Source organism: Scyliorhinus canicula, unplaced genomic scaffold, assembly GCF_902713615.1.
Source record: "Scyliorhinus canicula unplaced genomic scaffold, sScyCan1.1, whole genome shotgun sequence".
In the NCBI taxonomy this organism is placed as follows: Eukaryota; Metazoa; Chordata; class Chondrichthyes; order Carcharhiniformes; family Scyliorhinidae; genus Scyliorhinus; species Scyliorhinus canicula.
The window spans coordinates 1,254,668-1,261,574 of NW_024055760.1; the positions used below are offsets into that span (position 1 = coordinate 1,254,668).

Consider the following 6,907-nt stretch of genomic DNA (forward strand, 5'->3'; position numbering starts at 1 on the left):
AAGAAAATCTGCCATCCTTACCTGGCCTGGCCGACACGATTCCAAACCACAGCAATGTGGTTGACTCTTTAAATGCCCTCCGAGATGGCCGAGCCAGCCACTCGGTTTGAGGGAAATTAGGGATGGGCAATAAATGTTGGCCCAGCCAGTGACTCCCACAAATGAAAATAAAATAAAATCGTGGAGACTCCAGTCAGTCAATCCGGGAGAGTTGGCATTTGGTCCAGGTTCGCAGTGCATGATAATAATCACGTGTTGTCACAAGTAGGCTTCGTTGAAGTTACTGTGAAAAGCCCCTGGTCGCCACATTCCGGCGCCTGTTCGGGGAGGTTGGTACGGGAATTGAACCCGCGCTGCTGGTCTTGTTCTGCATTACAAGCCAGCTGTCTTAGCTCACTATGCTAAACCAGCCCCTTCCCTGCGGCACATTGTCCTCTGTAAAGATGGTGGCCGGTAACCCGGGCCTGTCACCACTGAGCTTTCACTCTATTCGGTGCTGTTGAAGACAGGACTGTTAACATTATACTCGGGAGTTGAAGCCTCCACGGGATATTTATGAAGCCTCACGGCTCACTCCACAGCTTCTATTGCTCCCCGGCCACCCACCGGCTCCAATCCTGAAAGTTGATCGACAGTTTCTTTCCCGCTCCTTGCATCGTCAGCGACAATCTGAACTGCACATGCACTGGTCACAGCCCGAACGGCGCATGCTCCAGTCACAGCCGGACTCTGCGCATGTGCGAGAAGCTTCTGTCATGTGGATAGAACACATTCTCAGCTGATACACATGTTGGGTAATAAACCCGCCATTGAAATGGATATTTTTGATATAAATTATGCTTTGCGAACTGATTACAATTAGTAACATTGGGCCAAGGTAACACCCACATCCCAAGAACAAATATTGGAAAGTTGGCAGTTAGAAAGGCAAATGCAATGTTCGCATTCATTTCAAGAGAGCTACAATACAAGGTGAATGGGGATGAGAAACATATCAGCCATGATCGAATGTCAGAGCAAACTCAAACACTCAATGGGCTGAATGGCCTAATTCTGCTTCTCTATCTTTTCTTTTAATGAGGGGATCTCACAGAAACATTTGTAAAACAATTGTTGGAATCCATCCCAGACCTGGATCCAGATCAATTGATTCTTGGAGGTGACTTCAATTGTGTTCTAGATCCTAAATGGACTGGTCCAAGCTGATTCAACCACAACAAAAACATGAAAAAGGAATGAAACCAGACGGACCACCCGGCATCGGCCCAGGCACCAGAAACAACAACGGCAAACCCAGCAAAAGATTTTTAGAAACTGTTCCCATCAGTAGATTGTAAAAGGATTACGGGACACAGATTTAACATTGTGAACAAGATCTACAGGGGAGATAGGAGGTAGACATTTTATACAGTGAGTGATAATGATATGGAACGCAATGCTTACACACAAAGGTCGATAATCTCCAGGTCCTGATAACTCGAACAGTGGTGTCAGAATTTGATGTGAGGATTGGTTGTGAGTTTCCTGTCTGCGAATCCCTTTCTAAGCCCCTGTGAAAGAAGTTTACAAAGGCATCACTGTCAGTCCAGAAATAATATTCAGGAAAGATAAATATTTCTCCTGGTTTGAATTTGCTGTGTGTAAATCCTCACCTCCTAATCCCCTGTAAAAGGAGATTCCAAAATTAATCATTGTCAGTCCAGGATAGAAATTCACTACATTCTCTCTTACTGCTTATGGGTCCAGGATGACCGCTCATGGGTCCAGGATGACCGCTCATGCCCTCCACTGCACACTGACCCTCGTTGTCATCAGCAGTCCCCTGATTTGAGGGTGACGTCTCCTCAGGGTTGAGTTTCTGCCCTGGGTCTTCATGTGATTGAACAGAGCCGCAGAGCTTTGGACACATGGGACAGAATGTCTAAGACAGTGAAATCCGGAGACCAGGATTGGCTTCCTTTTCTTTCCATCTCTGCCACAGCTTTGCGTCATGAATAAGACATTGGGACTCAAAGACTAATCCAGTTTGATGGACGAGTTGTCTCCATTCTGAACAATGGGGAACAAGCCCCTCCCACTCATTGAAACATCGCCCCGACAAAGATGACAACTGCGCATGCGCCCTGATGCACATCCAATAAAGATGGCGGCCGTTCACCCGAGCCGAATATGAAGAGCTGCAGCTCCGCTCGGTACAAAGGGGTCCCGGAAACTCTTTTCCGAGGATTGCAGCTTACAACAGCTGTTCACAACGTTTCCGCCCACCCCCGCAATCTCTCGCTCCCTCCATACTGTTAAACGTCTGTTACTCATTTCTGATCTGAAGACACAGTACTTCTTCTTTGCCATTACTCACTGCGCATGCTTCAATCACAGTGGGCCCCGCCCCTCATTCACTCCGATTGGTTGGAGGACTACCCGCTCCCCGTCGGTCCTCCAGTCCCACCCTATATCTTCCTATTGGTCCGGAGCAGCCGTCAATCATCCGGGCATTGTGACGGTTCCAGATGGTGAGAGCGGCCACAGGCTCAGGCTGACTCGCTGATTGTCCAATAATAACAGTGAGAGTCTCAGTGGGACAATCAGACAATAATAGTGGAGATGGGGCCCAGAGGGGAAATAGCAAAGGATTCACTCACTCCGAGAGTAACAAACACAGTGTCTGTTCCAATAAGAGTTAGGCTGCAGTGTGTGAGTGAACACATAGAACACAGAACAGGCCCTTCGGCCCTCGATGTTGTGCCGAGCAATGATCACCCTACTCAACCCCACATATCCACCCTATACCCGTAACCCAACCGTACTTTTTTAAGGACACTACGGGCAATTTATCATGGCCAATCCACCTAACCCGCACATCTTTGGACTGTGGGAGGAAACCGGAGCACCCGGAGGAAACCCACGCACACACTGGGAGGACGTGCAGACTCCGCACAGACAGTGACCCAGCCGGGAACCGAACCTGGGACCCTGGAGCTGTGAAACATTTATGCTAACCACCATGCTACCGTGCTGGCCACATCTTTGGATCCAGTGTAGAATCATAAAATCCCTACAGTGCTGAAGGAGGCCATTTGGTCCATCGAGTCAGCACCGACCCTCTGAAAGATCACCCTACCGTGGCCAATCCCCCACCCTAACCCCTTAACCCCACCAAGGGAGAATTTAGCACAGCCAATCTACCTAACCTGCACATCTTTGGACTGTGGGAGGAAATCTTCGCAGCTACGGGAAGAATGTGTAAACTCCACACAGACAGTGACCCAAGGTCGGAATCGAACCCAGGTACCTGGAGCGTGAGGCAACAGTGCTAACTACCGAACCACCCCCGTAACTCTGTCATGATTAGACAATAACCTGCCTGTTCTTCCAATTCTGGTGTATGTTACTCTGTCACTGTTATCATTAGATAATAATAGGAGGGCAAAATAAATGCAAGGTAGCAATGATATTTTGAAGTTTCTGTGTTACAATGAGTGTCACTGGGAGGTGTGCGATAAAATAGGAATGGAGACATCATGACAAAGGGTGGCACGGCGGCAGTGGTTAGCACTGCTGCCTCACGGTGCTGAGGACCCAGGTTCGATCCTGGCACCGGATCACTGCCGTGTGGAGTTTGCACGTTCTCCCCGTGACTCCGTGGGTCCCACCCCACAACCCAAAGATGTGCAGGGTAGGTGGATTGGCCAGTCTTGAGGTCCACCAAAAAAATAGAACAAAGGAAACAAACTTAGGGACAAAGCAAAAAGGGCCGCTCCAGTTAGGGGCACTGCCCGAACGTAACAAAGATCAGCAGAAACTTAAAAACATCTAATGGGAGTGTATTTAAAGGGGTCAATAAAGCACCCCAACCCCTGCGGTGCCCACCGGGCATGGAAGGCTTTGATGGTGCCCATGGACACTGCATGCTCCCTTTCTAGGGAAACCCAGCTGCGAATGTAGCCGTGGAAAAGGGGCAAACAATCTGGTCGGATGACCCCCTCGGTCGCCCACTGCCTGGAGCTATAAATGACGCACTTCGCCAGGCCTAGAGCAGGTTCACAAGGAGGTAAGTGGAGCTGGTTCTCGAGGTCTTCGGCCCAAGTAGGATTCAGCAAAAACAGTCTGTGCTGCCACCCTGGAACGACCACCCAATGGAATCCAGCTCCTCCCTGATGATGGGGAGGGGGCTCAGCAAACACACTGTCCACTTGATCCCCCTGCCCCGGAACAAGCACACTGGATAGAATAAGGAAGGTTTTGTCCTTGCTGAAGGCAGATGTTATCAGTTGGGAAGACTGCAAACAAGCAGTCCAAAGGGCTTTACACCCACCTTGTTTTTGTCCTTCTCTCCCCTCTCCATCCTTCTCTCACCTCTCCTTCCTCCAGGCAGCTCAGCAGCAACCAGCACTGGAAACAGGCAGCAAACTCAGCAGCAGCAGCAACAGAAAAATAGAGAGCAGCAACAGCAGCAGCCACTCTCCACTACAGCAACAACCTCACAACAGTCTACACTGGGAGTGCCAGCTTCGGATTGGCCATGCTAAATTGCCCCTTAATTGGAAACAAATAATTGGGTACTCTAAATTTATAATTAATAATAATAATCTTCACCTCTGTCACAATTTTGGTGTTTTCAAGTTTATAATCTCCTGCTGCAACCTTTGGCTGGAAAGATATCAGAAGCTTTGGAAGCACCTGTAAAAGGAAATTACAATGGTCAGAAATGTTAGTCAAGGTTAGAAATTAAGATCAGACAAACATTTATTTTGGTTTGAGTTTGCTGGGTGTAAATCCTCCCCTTCTAACCCCCGGTAGAAGGAGTTTCCAAAATCCATCACTCTTTGAGTAGAGGATAGAAGTTCCAAACGTTCTCTCCCCTTGTTGCCAGTCCCAGGATAGCTTTTTAAGTACCCAATTCATTTTTTACAATTAAGCGGCAATTTAGTTTGGCCAATCTACCTACCCTGCACATCTTTGGCTTGTGGGGGTGAAACCCACGCAAACACGGGGAGAATGTGCAAACTCCACACTGACAGTGACCCAGAGCCGGGATCGAACCTGGGACCTCGGTGCGTGAGACAGCAGTGCTAATGTCCCAGAATTAATTAATACGGGTTTTACTTGCTTTGGAGGCAGTTCAGTGAAGTTTCACTAGTCTGATTCCTGGGGTGGGAGAGTTTGTTTTATGGAGGAAGATTGAGCCTGTTTGGTCTGTACCCGATGCAGTTTAGAAGAATGAGAGGTGATCTTCTTGAAACATCTAAGATTCCGAGGGGTTTTGATGAAAGAATACTTTCCCACATGGGGATTCAAGAACTAAGGGGACAGTTTAAAGATAAGAGTTCTCCAATTTGACACTGAGATAAGGAGAAATGTCTTCCCTCAGAGGGTCATCAGTCTGTGGATAAAAACAAATTGCTGCAGATGCTGGAATGTGAAACAAAAACAGAAAATACAATCTTAGCGGGTCTGGCAGTATCTGTGGAGAGAAAAGGGAGCTAACGTTTTGAGTCAGGATGACTTTGTCAAAGCTGAGTTTGTGGAATTCTCTTTCCCAGAGAGCAGGGACGCTGGGTCACTGAATAAACTCAAAGCTAAGTTCGTCTTTTTTTATCTACTGGGGAGTCAAAGGTTTCTGGGGAAGGCAGGAAAATGTAATTAAGGGCACATTCGGATCAGCCATGCCTTTATTGAATGGCAGTGCCGGGTTAATAAGCTGAATGGCCTTTTCCTGCTAATTCTGATGTTATTATTCTTCTGTTCTTCGGATTGCCACACATGGAAGTAGCACCTCCCTCTCTGGAGGGACCTGTCAATCATCCAGACAATGATTTTCTCTCCTGGTCACCGAGATCCTGAAGCACCGCCTCTGTTACGTCATCAAGATGGCCCCTCAGCCGCTCCGCTAAACAAAGATGGCGGCCGTGGAACTGGGCCTGGCACCAAATAAAAGCTCCGCAGCTGCAAACGCGGGATTTGCAGGGTCTTAAACCGGCCTTGTGACCAGAAGGGGGTGTTTATGAAGCCTTCACTCCCTCCCACCCCGACTCCCGGCTCCATTCCTCCCTCCGCCTCACCGACTCTCACCGCCCCAAACAACCGCTCCCGCACTCGCAGACCTCTGAGCAAAGTGACACTGCGCATGTTCCAGATACAGCCCAGCATTGCGTCTACGCATTGGGCTCCTGTGCAGTGAATAGGGCACATTCACAGCCGCATGGAGTGATGGGTAATAGCCGCACCATTGAAATTGTAAACAGTAAATACAAAATAATTTGGTTACCGATGGATCAAAATAATCTCGCAAATGATTGTCGATGGGTATTCTGCTATTCTCCATTTCTCAAAACGATTGAATGCTGCTCTCCCGTGGAACAATTCAGACCCCAATGGGTCCTTCCTCTCTCTTCCCCAGAAGACGCAAACTCTTTCTGAGTTCCATCGCAGAATCAGTAATTCCTCCATCTTCTCTTTTGCTCGTGATACTGAATGTTCAGTGTTTTCTAAAATGATCCAGCACAGATGGAAGTCACTCGGCACATCATTTCTGCATGGACTCTGGACAAGAGCTACCACTTTTCCTGGTTAAATTCCATTTGCCACTGTACTGCCCATATGACCAGCCCATCTGTATCATCCCGTAATTTAAGGCTTTTGTCCTCGCTAGTTACCACACCAATGATTTTCCATCTGCAAACTTACCGATCATATCTTCACATATTTCAAGTCCTCGATTTTATATATAATTACTGTTGGTGGCTGAGGATGCACCAGGATCTCCATCAGCACCTGGACCTAGACATAGAACAGTACAGCACAGAACAGGCCCTTCGGCCCTCGATGTTGTGCCGAGCAATGATCACCCTACTCAACCCCACGTATCCACCCTATACCAGTAACCCCCCCCCCCCCATTAACCTTAATT

At 48.2% G+C, this 6,907-nt stretch overlaps 1 long non-coding RNA gene across 2 annotated transcripts; it reads right to left on the reverse strand.

Annotated features, from left to right (window-relative positions):
- Positions 1 to 1,510: 1,510 nt before the first annotated feature.
- On the reverse strand, positions 1,511 to 6,643 carry LOC119960997. 2 transcript variants are annotated; one of them, XR_005459573.1, is made up of 3 exons: positions 6,266 to 6,643; positions 4,594 to 4,677; positions 1,511 to 1,550 (listed from the first exon to the last, which is right to left on the reverse strand). It is a non-coding gene; the product is annotated as an uncharacterized LOC119960997 (long non-coding RNA). The 2 variants fall into 2 exon arrangements; XR_005459572.1 differs by lacking the exon at positions 6,266 to 6,643 and adding an exon at positions 6,060 to 6,098.
- Between the last annotated feature and the right edge of the window lie 264 nt (positions 6,644 to 6,907).